At 34.0% G+C, this 17933-nt stretch overlaps 1 protein-coding gene across 5 annotated transcripts in view; it reads right to left on the bottom strand.

Moving 5' to 3' along the window:
- LOC115444450 overlaps positions 1–17933 on the bottom strand; it is a 365866-nt gene that overhangs the window by 234601 nt on the left and 113332 nt on the right. The window contains exon 1 of one of the 5 annotated variants that reach the window (XM_037446475.1): positions 1120–1136. The exons of the other annotated variants lie outside the window; for them this stretch is intronic. The gene's annotated coding sequence lies outside the window, so the exon portion shown is untranslated. Of the gene's footprint in view, positions 1–1119; positions 1137–17933 lie in introns of those variants that run through there. 5 annotated transcript variants of the gene reach the window in all.

The following is a 17933-nucleotide window of genomic DNA, read 5'->3' as shown; positions in this document are numbered from 1 at the left end:
ATATCCGTATTCGGCATATACTTAATTACAACGTCATTAAATGACTATGTTTAAATCTTACGTAACTCAAAAATATGCTCTATAAAAATACATAAAATTTTCATGACTTGACAAAACAGTATTTGAGTTTTCAAGCTCTTATACACTTGTATCGATATATTATTAAAAACCACGCAACCATTAATAAAACGTATAAGATCCACATCAACAAACCAAGTTGTCGATTGCGAGTGCCGAATCAAACCTAGCTCTACAATCGGTTACCTAACAGCCGTTGCATCTCGGTTACCTCACTGAGCGTTCCAATCCGAAGGTCAGCGCGTGTTTCCAAACCACTCACGATTTTTTGTTAGTGTCTCTTTCATGTGGCGGCTTGTGTTCGGCTTTTTATTAGCTACTGAATGTACTATCACAAATTAAATTGGGACGTAAGAAGGTTAGATGAATATGTGTTTCAAATATTGCTGATTAAATATTTAAGTTTAACTTGACTAAAAGTTACGCAACACGTTTGCACCTACAAATCTTTGGTAATCAAATGAAGACTCCCGTCTCTTTTATTTGCTGTCTAATAAGTAGACTGGTCGATAAGAATGCGATGCACCTATAATACAATCACCAAAAAAAGTAACTTAACACATTAAAAACTTCAAATTACCTATACACTTTTGGAATCTTACAAAAACTCATCTCAAAGATAAAAAAGAAAGAAATGACTTTGCTTTACATTACGAAAAAAATGTTTCACTTAAACTTAACGTGTATATACGATTTAAAGTTTTAATTTTTGTTTGATACTTTTCTTACTGCCTGTACACACTATTGTAAAACAGATTCATCTTCATAGTATTTTTAATATTTTAATTCAAACAGGAAATATATTAGACAAAACATTCAATGACACAATAATTTTACAAATATCTTTTAAAGATATATTTCAATTAGTAATCTAATTATCATTCCCGTTTTTAATATTAGCTTTAAAACAATATTGTATCTGTCTGAACAATTTCAACTGCATTTCATATCTCAGTTGTTGTAATCAAGTAAGATGCAATGATTTTGTGATTTCAAGGCTTTCTCGTTTACTGTTCGAACAGAACGTTGCACACAACTTACTCGTGACTTAGAAACGTTTGTCGAACTGGTTAATGGCATTACCTGAAACATAAGAAAGCAATATGTCAGAAATGTAGTACAAGAGACTGTTACAATAATATCTAATGTTCAAGTAACTAGTAGACTTTCAAATGATCTGAATGAGACATCCTTATAAGTCTACCCCTGCCGCGTCTGTCTGTTTGAAAGCGATAAATTACTGAAAGGACTTCGATGAAATTCGTATGGAGATAATTTGAGAACTTGAGAAGGACATAGGTTACTTGTTTATCCCGGGAAAATATATAGCAGGATTTTTATTCCGGAAAACTCTTTTCAACGGGCAAAACCGTAAGCAAAAGCAAGTTAAAAAGTTACTATGTTTTTTAAACTAGAAAGTACTATCAGATGTAACTGCACAAATCATTTACAAATGAGATGAGAATTCCTTTAACCTATTTTTTTTGCGTTCTGTACTAAATATCTTAAGAAATGTAACTTCTGCGGTCTTATCAACTACTACTCACGTTGCTTTGATCACATTAAAAATTGAACTTAATCATTGATACTTAGAGTGCACATTACAAACCATAAGCCATACAAAAATAACGGATTGATTTGAGATTTTGATCCTTCCGTTGAACAACATACAAAGAGCATCTAATCGATATTATGACTTATGACACACACCCAAAACATTTCTCACATCCGCCAACTAACAAGTAACAACATATGACTTTTAAGAAAAGAACCATTCATTAAAATAGAAAGCATTGACAATGCGCGTTTATAATCATATGTCAAATACGATCAGTTTGGCTTCTGGCTATATGGATTATTTAAAAAGGCTTCCGCGAACTTTCTACATCAGTAATTACGACATTAATTATAAACAATATCTTGATAACACATGTTGTTATTGTTGTGAATTGGACGCTTTAATGATAGTTATATATTGTGTAAGCTTTTTAAATTTAAATCGGTAATGGATATTCGAACCATACCTACGTATTACTTATGTCAATACACAAAAATATCATGTTATTATAAAATCATTTTTGAATTACTAAGTACAGAATCCTTATGAATCGGAAAATTCATTTTAAATTAATAAATCTTGATTCCATCAAAGATAACATCACAGGTGGTTCATAATGGAGTACTTTGAAAGCTGCTGGATACTACAGAATATGTTTTGTATGCTAATAAAACAGACCACAAATTTTCACTATCTACATCGCATTAAATCATTCATTCATTCAATCATTTCCAGTGCAGGTTTTGTTCCAAGACAAAATATCAGATACTGTCGCCTCATAGTAAAATTAGGATAAGAATTTCAACTAACACAGTGTAGTTAACAACGTTGTTCCTCATCTACAAATTCACTAATCGCCAAGACACATAACCTAGCCTCAAATAAATGTATAACGCGCCAATATACGTGGAATCACACATTCGTAGACACGTATCGATATGTCAATACAAAAAGGCATTTCCGTTGGAACAGGTTTAGCGAACGAACATAAAGGAACTCGCGGGCCGCGTGTTCAAACAGCCCGCGATACGACGCACGTACGAAGCGGAGCCTCGCTGATTCATACTTCCGTGCTGGTGCCAAGTGCTGATGTGTTATATTTAGTTGCATGGATACGTATAAAGACGCCTTACTCCATTTTCTAAAGAAGCTTGATAGTGCACATTTAACAGAAAAGTTGATGAGTTAGAGGAAAATTTGATTTTGGAATTGATTTAGAAGTTACTGGACGTAGATAAGGTCGCTGACTTCGTGGTAAACAACATGACATAACTTACACAGCATATCTAGAAGTTAAATATTAAAATGGCCGCAGTATTCTTTAAACTACATACTACTGAATGTTGGCAAAAGTTATCGATGCGGAGAAAAAATACAGTCTATATTCATTACACAACATAATAAGACATCAAAATCACTTAACGACAATACTGATGGTATGTAATATACCAACTTTTATATTTACGCAACATCTATAAAAAGTCAATTTTGTGAAAACACGAATTTTATAAGAGGCATTTAATTGGCAGAGAAAACACACAGGACAGTTTCACAGCGCAAACACACGCTCGCATGTTGTGAAATTCCATGAAAAATAAGATGAAAGTGGTTTATCAAACTTGAACGTGTTATGCGTAAGTCATAACAAATTTATAAAAGTTGATTAATTTCCCTTTCGACAGACTATATACCGCATAGCATGGTGAAAAGTTTTGTTCTGTTTATCTACACATAAATAACTTTAATAAACATTTAATTTATTCAATAAAGATGATATTCCTTTACAGAAAAATGTTTCAATTAAAACAAATTTATTTGCGGCGTAACAATAATTTAATGACAATTTAAAAGAAATTTATACAGCTGGTTTTTGAAAATGAAACCTAAAGACGCGTGCCATTCGAATTCTTGAAAATTGTTTAATAAGTATCAATATTGCTGTTTAGTTTAATAGTACAGTAACCACAGCGTCTCTTGTACTATTACCTTCGATTTCTAACTACTCGCTTCGATTTAATTCATGCTCGGTTATCAATTGTCATCAATGTTAAATTATTAATGCTGTGGTTTTCCGACAATTATCTAGAGATAATAATTCAATTATTAGAAACAAATTGTAGATAATTATTGTATTAATCTAATGGCAAACCTTGAACCTATAGAAGCGTGTATTACTGAACCATGTATATCATTAAAATTATGTATTTAACCACTTAAAATACTCAAAAGTTCCTTGATTAGCTTAAATTTTTAACTGAGTATAGTAAGCGGAAAATATATAATCATAATATCAGGTGAGCAGATGAGACATAATATTTCGCAAAAATTTATTCCATTGCATACATTTATTTTGAGAAATATTCATAATATTAATTATAGAATCATTATAAAGGTAGTATTACTCAAGTATAAAACCTAATAGGAACTAACTGGTGTATTGTGACATGTAAGAATATTTGTTACCAAACCATTTTTGCACTAATGGCGTCTATTATTCGCAAATCGCATACATAATTACAATAAAGTAACTTAGCGGTTGCTAATTGCGTTTACAAAGTAACATGTGCCGCCAGTGTTACAGATCTTATTGATAAGGAAACAGTTACAGCACGTTGCTGATGGTAGTGCTGTTGTATTGGATTTACAAGCCGGCCTTTTAGTTCAATGGCATATTTGTATAGATATTTCATACACTCACAATATGCCTGAAAGTCAGGAGATCAATATATATTTAGTTTTACTAATAAAAATTCAATAGTAAAATTATTTTTTTAATTTCCACGTGTACTTTGTTAATTCCTATTTATCAAGGTAAAAATCCTGTCAAACTAAAATAAAACAAAATACCCAAATAACAATCGATACAACAATCTATACTTTACCGATAACCTTAAATGCTATTTCTTGACAATAAAATATTATCACATACTAATTAAAAAATCAACAACTATTGATAGAACAGCTTATCCTCTACTCATGACTACCCATCTTCTTCGCATGTCCATTACCGCTTTAAGTACACACGGAACAATCGTCTCAAACACTTAAACCTAATATTAACGTAATGAACGGTTAATTCAGCAGATTTACCGCATTTAACAGTTCCTACAAGATTCCTTGTTACATAAAGCTCATTACATAAAAACACAACAAAACATCTCCGCTCATGATAAAATAATTTGAGTCTCGCTTTCCTTTATTTTGCATGTGTAATGTGCGAAATGCTTCCGCTGCTCAGTAATTATATTCAATCACTGTATAACGAAAATGAAGTAGATTAGTTAATGTCTTAAATGAAATAATACTATTTTTCAGATTTTATCGCGCTCTTTTTGGATATTTTGTCCCGGCGTTTCGAAGTCTTCGCAGCCTTCCTGGTCACAGGTTGGGACTAACGTGTTTGTTATCCGATAAGGCAAAGTTACAATAGCTACCTACATTTTATCAGAACCGCGATATTTTTTATTTCAATGTCTAACATTCGCGTTAACATAAGATATCATTATTCTTAAATGAATATGTCTACTTTCTGACAAAGGTTAATAAAAACCTCGCTACATTGTGATAAAAGATGTAACTAATTACTCGTACTGAAAACGTTAACTTCAAAACAACACTCCCAAAGCAACATCTTTTATTTTCCAAAACATATCATCTCACGAGATAAATTTCCGCCTAATTATAAAAACCAAATCATAATAATACACGCAACAATCTAAGAACAATGCACGTCATAATTATAAAGAAACACGGAATCCTTATAAATCACTATGAACTATGCGTCATATTTTACAGAACCAACAGTGATTACTCAACACTTTCTCTTACGTATAAAAGTGTAACGATTGATAACGTTAACGTAATCAGAAATACATTCTACGTATGCTTCAAACAATTATTCCACTTCAACTCAGCACAAACGTCACAATTAAGTTATCGCATATTCTGATGTTTTCTTTTGAAAGTGAACAACGAGACTATAAGTTCACACATTTTGATGTTTTTGTTTTTTCTTGCAGTTGAACGACGAGACGAACATACGGCTCACCTGATGGTAAGCTATACGACCGCCCATAAATAGTGACAACACCCTACAAAATTGAAATACATAATACTGCGTGGAATGGCATGCGTCGCCCTGAGATGTAAGATGTTATGTCTCATAATGCTCATTAATTGCGCTAACTAACATATTCTTCAAAACGAAACACAAAAGTGCATACACACTGTTGCTTGGCGGTAGAAATATACAATGCGGTTGTATCTACCCAGACGGCTTTTCGCATACGAAAGACCTACTATCTGCCTACATGTAATTAAACGATAAAATTGGATGAATCGCAGTATTTATAGTATTATATGAGTATTTCAGGTAATTTATTTTATTATAGAATATATTTTAATATTCACAGGAAATGTTCGACAGTAATATTGAACTATCTAAAGACTCATTCAATTGATGACGCACAAATAAATGCAGAAATTAAATAATATAGATATATTTCGTACTATGATACGCAAAAAAAAATACAACTTACAATGAAGGCTTTACCTGAGCAAATTAAATTAAAATAAATCATGATAGATTGCTCAACAAACATCGAAACAGACGATAACCGTGCCATTACAAAGATGAAATCTAACACCCTTCTAAACGTTTTACAGTTTCGCAATTAAGGTTTATCGGCCTCTTGGCAAGGGAACAACATGAACTTTAACCGTCGCGGGTACACTGGCAGTTAACTAAGAAACGGACTGGCTCGGCGGGCAATATATCGGACATAATAATCCGTGTTAAAGTTAGGTAACATGAGTAAATCTATAATTCAAGAGTGTTCGAAGAAACTTCATCCAGTAAATCACTATACAGGGCTACTGTTATTGAGGATTAACGTGATCATGCTAGCCAGTAACGATGAAAATAGAATTGATATTTCTATGAACACATGCACGGTAAAAGTACTTAAATGGAGATGGATAGCGCACATAATGAAAGGGATATTGAAAAAGAGCAAAATTGTGACAAAATTGTACAAAAATGGGACTGTAAAAGGAGAGGGGACATCCCTTTAGAAGATTGGTTGATGAAATTACGCAATAGCAAGGAAAATGTAGAGTCGTATCGCGCAGTAGAAAGAAGAGGTATCAATTGAGACTTATGTTGTTGAATAAACAGACGAATGCGGTGCCAATAATGTAATTGAGTTGCCTAGTGAGTATTGGTAGTAGTTGTTTGTACAGTGTATTATTTCCTCTTGCAAATAAAAGCAATTTATGTGGTACTAGCTTCCGCTCGCAGCTTCGCCCGCGTGGATTTCGGACTTCAAAAATGGAGCCGGTCGCGAACGTTCGAGAATGTTCGTTTTACGAAGCTACTCGCTAGGTGATTCGCTAGCCTCTAGGTGCCAAGCAAGCCGCCTGCCTGTGCGTTCGCGACCTTATATATATACAAAAATAAAATAATCCTTATAGCATGATTCAGTATTCACGCATGATGGCTTATTATTAGCGTATTTCATGTATAACTTTGGTGTTTCTATACCGATTTCTATGATTCTTTTTTATGGAATATTTAATAATGTTAACTTTTTTAATTAGGGATGACTAAGAGTGTTATAAACGTAAGAGTAGACAAATATAATGACAAAGCTTCGAACTGCTAAGCTATCGGGAGTTATAGTCTAAGATCCCGCTGCAGAATTAGTGCGCTCATCGAGTATATGTTAAAAACTACATTCTTACACATATTTATGCTTAGAAGAATATATATCTACTAGGTTGCCTATTAAAACTTGGCCGCAAATATTTTAAATTAAATTATTGTTAATTGATTTTTCGGAAAACATTTCATTCATTTGTTTTTCAAATAAAATATCGTCCACTTCATGACAATACACATAAAGACTATATATATATTCTTCTAAGCATAAATATGTGTAAGAATGTAGTTTTAACATATACTCGATGAGTGCACTAATTCTGCAGTGGGATCTCGTACTATTACACGTGTTATTGTGAGTCAACCATAAAAGATAGACACATGCTGTCGTGGGATATTTTTTACATAATTTTAAGGAGAACATTTCCGTCATACATGATTTCTGTGTAGCTTTAACCATTAAGCTTGCACACGCGACGGAAGCTTAAAAATGGAGTAACTTCTCCCGTTTTCCCAACATTTCCCTTCACTGCTCTGCTCCTATTAATTGTAGCGTGATGAAAAGTATACTATAACCAGCACAGAAGTATGACAAATAATTGTACCAAGTTTCGTTAAAATCCGTCGAGTAGTTTTTGTTTCTATAACGGTTATACAGACAGACAGACAGACAAAAATTTTACTAATTGCATTTTTGGCATCAGTATCGATCCCTAATCACCCCCTGATAGTTATTTTGGAAATATATTTCATGTACAGAATTGACCTCTCTACAGATTTATTATAAGTATAGATAGAAGAAGATAGATGAGAGAGACAAACAGATGTTACCTAATCTGGATATTATCATTATATTTAAATAAGCTAAGGTAAAATACTTTAGACGACTCAAATGTGGTTCAACACTTTTTGTACTAAATGAGAAGTAAAAGGTCAAACGTTTCATAATACAACAAAAAAGCGGAATGCAAGGCTGTGTAATATCAAGATAACATTTTCAGGTTAAATCTATTACATAGATATAATATGTTCTAAACAAAATTGATTTTTATTTATCAATAAATTTCGAACAAAACCCTCGAAAATGTAGGACTGTTGTTTACGTCAAATTGACCAAAACTACAAGTTTTTGAACAACAAATACAACTGCCAGCGAATGTAGTTTAGATAAGCGTGCTTGGTTTCGTCTCGCGGGGACAGATACAATCAAAGCCCAAAACTTGACATATTACAAACATCGTAAGTACTAAAACTGCTAGCAAACCTTATAAATTACATCCATAGTTGTACTCGTAGTTGATCACGACTCTACGAGCACCCAGATTAAAACAGCAGATTAAAAATATCAAATGTATAATTTCACACGTGATTTGGTTAGAGGCTATATTACTTATACTGCAATTTTTGAATGTTATCTGTGAATACATAAATTAGATCAGCAAGAAACGAGGGCGGTCCGCTAGTTTGTTATGTTATAATCTATGATCAGTATCTACGTGTCCTTTATTTGTGCTGAACGCGTTAGTGAAATTTAAATTACTAGTAGGTCTCTCGTATGTGAGAGTCTGGGTAGGTACTATCGCTGTCCATTTCTGCCGCGAAGCAGCAGTGTGGAGTCTGTTGGGTTCCGGTTTGAAGGATATTGTAGCCGGTGTAACTATTGGGCATAATAAGAATAAACATCTCTCAAGATGGCGAACACAGTGGAATAACAAACAATACTTTGTAATTCAAGGTGTTGGATGGTGCTTCTGCTGTTTATAAGCGGTCGTATCGCTTACCATCAGGCGAACAGCAACCTCGTCTCGTCATATTAAATGACCCAATTTGGATTGAGATGTCTAACTAAAAGCTTAGTGTACTAAATTACTAGATTTTACTCGCGGTTTCGTCTGCGTATCAAACAATCCCAGAACTAAAACTGACTGTGTACTATACCATAAAAATAGTACGTCAATACATGGTCGATCAAAGACCAAACACCCGTATTCAACAGTTTTGCATTCAAACATCTTCACGAACGTTCGTGTATTAGATTGCGGCACAACCAATAAACCCCGAGGACAGGGCGTCAGTGCAAACTGAACGGGCGGGTGATAACATTACTTTCACTATGGCCGCGGGTTTATTTCTACACGATCGGAGGCATGGTTGGCTCTGTTACTGGAATGCCACCGGCCATAATCGACCGATAGATAAACAATTCGCAAATGAATTTGTATGTGCTTTCAACTGATAATAAACAGCGTACCGACGGTCTACTTGAGAAAGTGTGGACGTCTGGACTATCGTTTTAATGTATTAATCGATTTGGATTCATGAGTTGTAAACGAGCAGAAAATCTAGACCTGTATTTATCGTAATGCTTCTGTTCTTGAACACACATAATCACGCATTTATCCCCGAAGGAGTATGCAGAGGCAGGGCACCTACTTTTCGCCAAGTGTGATCCATCCCATGATGTGATACGGGGCGAGCCTATCGCCACATCGGGCACAAATTCCAAACTCCGGGCTGATGCTGAGCATAAAAATCCAATTATCACTTTGCCCGACCTGGGCTCCGATCCCAAGGTCTCAGCGCTGCCGTACCACACATGCAGTACAACTATGCAACCGAGGCTTCTATTCATTCGATTAAAAAATTTAAAATGTACTATATATCTCAATTACGTTGCTGTTTCCGAAAAAGTAACTATCGAAATTAACCTTAAAAGATGTCTTTATCATCTCCATGATAAAGTGCAAATTTCTAGATCTGTCAACACTTTTCCAAATCAAGATACAATGATACTGTTTACTTAAAAAAAACATATATTCTGTGTGCACATTTAAGGCTTAGAAGAGAATTTTTGATCGGAATCTTAGATTAACTCTGTACGCATAGCCTTAAAAATTTTGCGTAAACACGTGATAACTATATATAGCAATTTTATATCACGCATATTTGGTATATCATTTTTTATGGCGCGACAAAAGGACCGTACCAGCACTTGTGAAATGTATCTGTAGAATGTCTAGAAATATTATCAATCTTTGCTTTTACTATTGTTTTTGTTATTGTTAATTCAACGTTTGATCAGTGGTATACCTCCAGTAAAGTGCAAGAAATACGAGGTAAAATTTAGTCTCCAGACATTTCATGTTACTACATACATACATACATTCACATATCTATATCCTAGATGCGTAAATATAATAAGCTATAAATAATTTTTGTTTAAGTAATGTATTCGTCCCACAGCAATAACTCCCGAAATAAATATTTGCACACAACAAATTTGTCTCAGAAGGGACTCCGACACCTATCACTTTACAACCGATTCATTACTTGCTACACCATAGAAGGTAGTGAGTGGGTGAGAATTGAGTTCATAGTTTATAACTTTAAAATGTGGCACATGAAATACACTTTTGAACACATAATATATTTTTATGACGCGTGAACACTGAACGTAAACAATAAACTAAACAGTTAATTTACAACTCCGCTAACTTAGAGAAAACGTGTTAAATATTTCTCGTCGCGGCTTTGTGTGGCTTATTAGAAAATTGACAAATAAGGTCGTGGTTGCTATAGATTTTTAGAAGAGATAGTGTAACCGTATCTCATACAAAAAATATAATAATATTGTTCTGATGAGAGCTACAATGAATACTTAATTCGCTACAAAATAATCCAAAACCATATCTCCACATAGCTTGGCGAAATAAAAATTGACTAGAGATATGTATTTAATTAGGCCCTGCATTAACAACTCAAATTAAGCTTACCAGAATTATCTACCTATGATGGAAGTCTTGGGGCCGCATCCAGGACCCCTTTGTATAAACATTTAAGCTAATAGAAAACAAACATGTGTACGGGAACAATATATCCGAGCGTCAAACTTATCGATAGAATTTATAATTCCTATACATTCTTTACTTTTGCCATTAACGATTACAAAAAAGCGTCTAGGCAAAGGCCCTTGATGTACGAAAAGTTTCTAAAGTCAAACATAATTATTGTTATAATTAACACAACGTCGATGAACTAAACGTATGTAAAGATCGAGTTATCACCAATCGATTTATAACAACCGCTATTTCACAACTCGTCTGAACCAAATCATTATAATTACGCCAAAACATCACTATAAAATATTTAAAAATTCATCAATAAACCCGAGGAAAGAAAGCCTTGTGAATCGATAAAAAACAATTTCATCAGTGAAATCGAAATTAATCGATTTAATCGTGTTGCAATGGTGCGGACGGAAGACCGCTTTTGATTGACCTATTTGTTTCCACTTTTAATAACAGTAGCAATACTGCGTAATATGTTTAGCACTTTCGTTGAAGAAATACGGATTGTGTATGTGTAACTTCAGGAATCGTGGCAAAGCTATATCGTTTTAATTAATTTTATCTTAATTCATCGTATTCATTTTTTCAACACAAAACATTTTCAGTTTTATATATTTGTATAGATACCTATAATCTTAAAGAATCATCGTATTGTTATAAGTTTAATTCATTAGTTCTTTCACATATAACTCACTGGTAACGAACATATTTATTACTCTATTTAGCTCCACTATTAGACCGATCGTAATATTGTATATCATGAACTTACTATCACAACTGTAGTGATTGAACAAAAAAACCCAAAAAAAATTACTAAATTGCTAACTCATACTATCAATAATTGAGTGTATTTCATTAGAAAACGCCTATAAAACCATATTCTACTTGATACGTATAATACTTGGCAAAACTTTATTTATGTGGCAAATTCATTTATCGCAGAAGAAATATATATAATTTTAATTTCATCCAATCAATCAATATTTTAGATTACCATAAGAAAATAGACAAGAGAGAAATTGCAAATGAAAACCCCATAGAACCACTTTCGCTGACAAGATAAACGATAAAAAGTGGAGCAATAACTTTTAATCTATTCTTTGTACGTTAAATGCTTTTCTTTTAAAAAACAAAAGGCGATATCGGTGGCACCTATAAGGTGCTATGGTTGCAACTAGTTTAACTCGTGGTCAAGTAACAGAAGAAAGCGAGTAACTAATAAGGAAATATAGGACACATTTTTTTAAAATTCGAATTCATATTTTTTTAATACCAATGGAAACATTAAAGACAATTAATTACAACAAATTTTCACAATATCTAACGATAAGAAAATACTGAACATTTTAAGATTAAAAAAACAAAATATAAGCAAGGGTTCTAAGTTCAGTTTTCTATTGGCAAATAACGTATAGAGGGTTGAAACGCCGCAGACCACAATTCAGTGCTGAGGGTTAGACTAGAACCACGTCTAGTATCAGATTTATTCTGCACGTGTACGGCTTCTGTCTAGTATAATACCTGTTGCCGCTCAACTAATATCCCTGACACTGGCTTAATGAACAACGGAAGGAACTGAATGGTTTAGTAGATATTATGTTTAGACCAGAACCGAGAAATAGTTCCGCCTAAAAACCATATCCCAAAACGTTTGAACCAAGTGCTTTAATAATTTTATGAATACACGTAAATATAGTTACATGATTTGAAGAAATTATCGTGTAAATTAAATGTAATCCTACCCTAGTATATCTAGTTAGATTATTTAGGACACACCAATCATACTTACGAGAAGACACATTAGAATAATGATATAGTGAAGAATATAAACGTCCGCTGTATAACCAACTAAGATATTACAGACAGAGGTAACTACTAAAAATCGCGTGAAACTCATGTACTGAACCACGCAGTATCGTTATCAGCTGGCAGTCAGTCAGTCGTCAATACTAGATGAAACAAACTGACTCAACCTGCTTCTTTATAATTACACACGTTTCAAGTTTCTAATATTAACAAAAACTTTACATTACTTTCCATGGCAAATGGCATGGGGAGAGTACATTGAAAACTAATAAATATGTTTAATTCGTAAAACATTAAATAACAATTAAATTCAATAAACTACCATCAGTTCGGGAAGCGGTTGCCACCAGGGAAGAACGGGCAAGAAACTCTAGTGTTGTCCTTATCAAAATCAATTCAAAGGTAGAACGTATTTACAGTATATGACAGAAAAAGTTGCCTACCCTCAATAAAACCGGTCTGAAAATAGTTACAAACTCCATAACAGCTGTTCTAAGGGTTGAAGGGTAACAGGAAACTTAAAGTTCGGATGACTCTCTTCAAGCTATAGCTAGGCGTCATTTATTGCGAACCCAACTTACTTCAAAAACATCCATAATCTATACATATTATAAAACAAAGTCCCGTTTTCTGCCTACCGAACATGCCTATCGATTTTCTCAAAATTTACTTAACGGATTTATATGGAATTTGGTATGGAGATAGTTACCCTGGGGAGGTTGTAGTTACTTTCTATCGAGAAATATATAGCGGGACTTTTATCCTGAAAAACCCCTTCACGCGGGCGAAGCCGCGAGCAATAGCCAGTACAGAAATAAAAAATGAATTCATAACTGCCACCGTAACTTTTATAACCTACGCTCGAGTACAAAATAGCTTGGTAAAAGAATATTGTTTACGTTCCAAGAGGCAATATCGGCTTATCTTTAGAAACGGCAATAAATCAGTATTTTAAGCTGCATCGTCGAGTTAAAACTTACAAGTGACGCCTAGAGCCGTAAACGTGAGAGTTTGTGTCATCAGACATAAACACGGGACGTCTCTACCGTGCAACTAATAATAAACTTAAGAACAATGTATTTAAAATATTTTTTAGAGCATTTAAATATGCAAAATTTATTTTAAGTTGACGTTAAGTTATTTCACGGGCTGTTGTTATGAAGAATATCATTAATTAAATATACAAATATTTTTTAGACATGAAGGCCATAAAATGTTATGATATTAAATTATTTCTTTAATTTGGTTGACTTTTCTTTATTAATCTAATTAAATAACACGCAATATGTATCGTTTATAAAATATCAAGCACGAAAATATAGAATATATTTCTCATCTAACATCATTAGAACAGTTCACAATTAACAGTTCTTATGTAATACAATAAAAATCTCATTCCCGTTTCCAAGACATTTAAAAATACAACTATCTCAAATAACCATTACTATTTTATTTCAATCGATCAAAGCGTCAATCAATTCCAAACAAAATAAACTAAATTTATTACCAACAAAACAAACGTAGTTTTAAACTCTACCGGATTACAACCGTGGACTCTACAAAACTCGTGCCACGATACCTGCTAATGGTAAGAACCATAAACTTTTATACATCTGGTGCCTTATTCTCTATCCGCACGTTATTTTAACAGTGTGTAACAAGCTCGTAACACAACGCGTCATGTTTAGGACTATAGAAACTTGACTTACAGAATACCATTCCACGCACATTTCTCGAAGATAACATGACACGGCCGCGTTACGCGTTTATACTATCATACAGAATAAGGGCCCAGGGGCCTTATTCTGTGTGACACTCGTTATTTGACGGTGCGTAACAAACACGTAACGCACCGCGTCGCGTTTAAGACGATAGAGGCCGGCGCATATATATATGGCGGAGCGTAGAGCGGAGAATTTTTTACTGTTATACTATTATCGACATTATATTTACTGAAATAATATTCAAATTCCACTAACACAACATTAAATTGCGTTACATTGTTGAGTTAATTGATTTTGAATATTATTTCAATTAAGACAATGTTGACAATACTTTGACAGTAAAATTATTTATGCTGCGTACCGCCATACATGCGCCGGCTCTTAAACTTGCCATACAGAATACCCTTCCACTGTTTTTCCACGAAGATAACGTAACACAACCATGTTAAGAGTTAACACTATCATAGAGGATAAGCCCTTTGGATGTTTAGTGCCTGTGCTATAAAAATGATATAAAAATAATGACATTCCATTCAATCGAAGTTTTATCGGAGATGGGTATGGAGCGGGGAATGATTACTTCCTGACATCATTTTCTTTATGAGCTTTTTATTTGTTTAAGAGTGTGAGTTACTTTATACATTTCATTGCTGAAGTATTATCGATGTAAAAACTAAATTACATTACTTGATTAAAGAATCTGACGCTATATAATGCGTATCCATACTATACGGCTTGCCGTCTTTAAGAATGTGAGTTATTTTAGGCGTCTTATTGCTGAAGTGTTGTCGAGGATTTAGAGAAAACGAACTTATATTACTTGGTTAAAGAAGTAAATACGAAGAGTAGTGCGTTATTACTTATTATGAATGCTATACAGTTTGCCGTCTCACTGGCCTATGATAGTGAAAGAACAGAGAGTACACCTGGGTATTGCGCACACACTTGTGCACTATAATATCTATCTAGCTGATCTCTATCGATATTGGCTGCCGTGGCCGAAATTGGACCAGGAGGCATTAATTCGATTCATACTGCAAAATGAATTCTAGAGCTCCACAATTACCACTTCAAATATATATATATATAAGAATATTTTTTAATGACCATATGTTATTTTTACAATATCTCACAATAACGATCAGCAAAAATCGCCTATTATCAAATATTTCAACTTTTCAATACAAGTACATTACCAACAAAAACCTAATCTAGGTCAATTAGCATCATACCAAAACCTCAAACACAAAAATAACCATTACTCAACAGTCAATACTAATCTTATAAAGTAAATACAAGATTGCAAAATAAATTCATTATGTCTATAGATTGTAAAAAAACTTGCCGTGACCAATCGGATCCAATTTGAGAAATCGCTCCAACTGCGCCGCGGACACCGTGAGAACGTTGGAAACAGTAAATAAACATTGCCAAGCGGCTATAGGGCAAGCGTAAGATAAGAAAAACAGGTTACTACTGTGCACGTTCCGTACACGTACTGAAAGTTAGCAAACGTATATCGTTAAGCGAGATAAGTTAAACCTTATTGAAACCGGGCGCCACCTTGAACGTGTTTTAAGGCGGTATCCCCTACAAAACGACGAACTATTCGATCTATTCGAAATTTATAATACATATTACACATCTGACTGCCTCGGTGGCGTAGTTGTATTGCATGTCCGGTACAATAGCGCTCTGAGGTCCTGGGTTCGAATCCCGGTCGGGCAAAGTGATATTTGAGTTTTCTGCTCAGTATCAGCCCGGAGTCTGGAATTTGTGCCCGATATGGCGATAGGCTCGCCCCTATCACATCATGGGACGGAACATACTTGGCGAAAAGTGGGTGCCCTAGTTGCGCCTCTGCATACCCTTCGGGGATAAAATGCGTGATGTTATGTATGTATGTATTACACATCGCCGGTTAAAAGGCTAATTGACTGAAGCGACTTTTCTTTGCGATAATTAGTTTCATACATATTTAAAATCAGCACTCTTTTCTGTTTTTTTAAACTAGTTAGAACTTTTCGAATAAAAAAATAACGCTAAGTCAATTAGCCTTTTAACCGTCGATATTAAATATAATTAAACATCATTTCTATAATGTGTTATCTTTACTTAAGTTGTTTAATTTTTTTATATAATATTGAGTTTCAATAATTTTCTAATGAAAATGAAACTAAAAATGTTAATTAAGTGCATCTCCTTCCAAAGTACACATCGTTTTAATTCGCAAGCAAAGCTATAAAATATAAAATATTTTTAGTGGGTTAAAAGTTTCAAAAGATCTAAAATCTATTTATTATGTAAATTATTCGTAAAACTGCATATTTCCGTCTGTAACTCGTGCTCCGTTAATGTATACGACTGCTCACGGCCGTTTGCTTGGGAGTATCTTAATTGAACGGTTTAAAGTATAAATCCATGGCCATACTTTAATTCTATGACTTACAATCTTACCACCCAATTCTCATGCACTCAGAACCGTAGCAAATTGCCGACAAAACAAACTTTTTTTTTTCCCTAATGCACGAATCAAATACGCGGTCATTCGTTTTTATACGAGTTACTAATGCATAATGTAAATCCCTAAATTATTAAATGGCATCTTCTCATGGGCTATACATTTCATATTGATATACGCCTGTATATTTAGTAGGTAGGCTTAACGCCAAATAACATAAACTAATGCCGTTACAGTCGAAACTATCATGTTTATGTATTTCTGCGCGCCACACGCTGTTTATGCAAACGCTGACACACAATTTAATTCAACAATAGAATTAATGCTAATAACAATCCGAAGTCATTCACATAGTTTCGCTAGAAAATTTAGTTTTGGACATATATTGAGAAGCTTCGTTGTAATGGCTTAGCCATGTGCTACCAAAACTAAAAATTGTGTGCATGTTTTATTGCATGCGATTAGACAAGTTTGAGCTCCGATCCTGTAGTTTTAATGGAGTCAGTGAGGCGTCCCACGCTATCCTTTAAATGCTTAGATGCGAATGTACCAGAATTTGAGTAAATCGAAAATTATTAGCGTCATATTGACTCTCTACGAGTCGCGTTCCGGGAGCAGCTCAACATCCAAAAGTAACAAAGCCGAATATAATTCTGGCGACCATTGAGGGCTACCAACTACCGAATATAGATAAAAACAGCGTCACCGAAACGATATTTCACGGACATACAACCGTTGATGTATAAAAATACCTCCAACGTCGCTCATTAACTTTCAACCATAAAAATGTATTCAAAAG

The sequence above is a fragment of the Manduca sexta genome, chromosome 6, assembly GCF_014839805.1.
Source record: "Manduca sexta isolate Smith_Timp_Sample1 chromosome 6, JHU_Msex_v1.0, whole genome shotgun sequence".
In the NCBI taxonomy this organism is placed as follows: domain Eukaryota; kingdom Metazoa; phylum Arthropoda; class Insecta; order Lepidoptera; family Sphingidae; genus Manduca; species Manduca sexta.
Note: the sequence above shows the minus strand (reverse complement) of the source record. Positions and strands in the feature narration are given on the sequence as shown.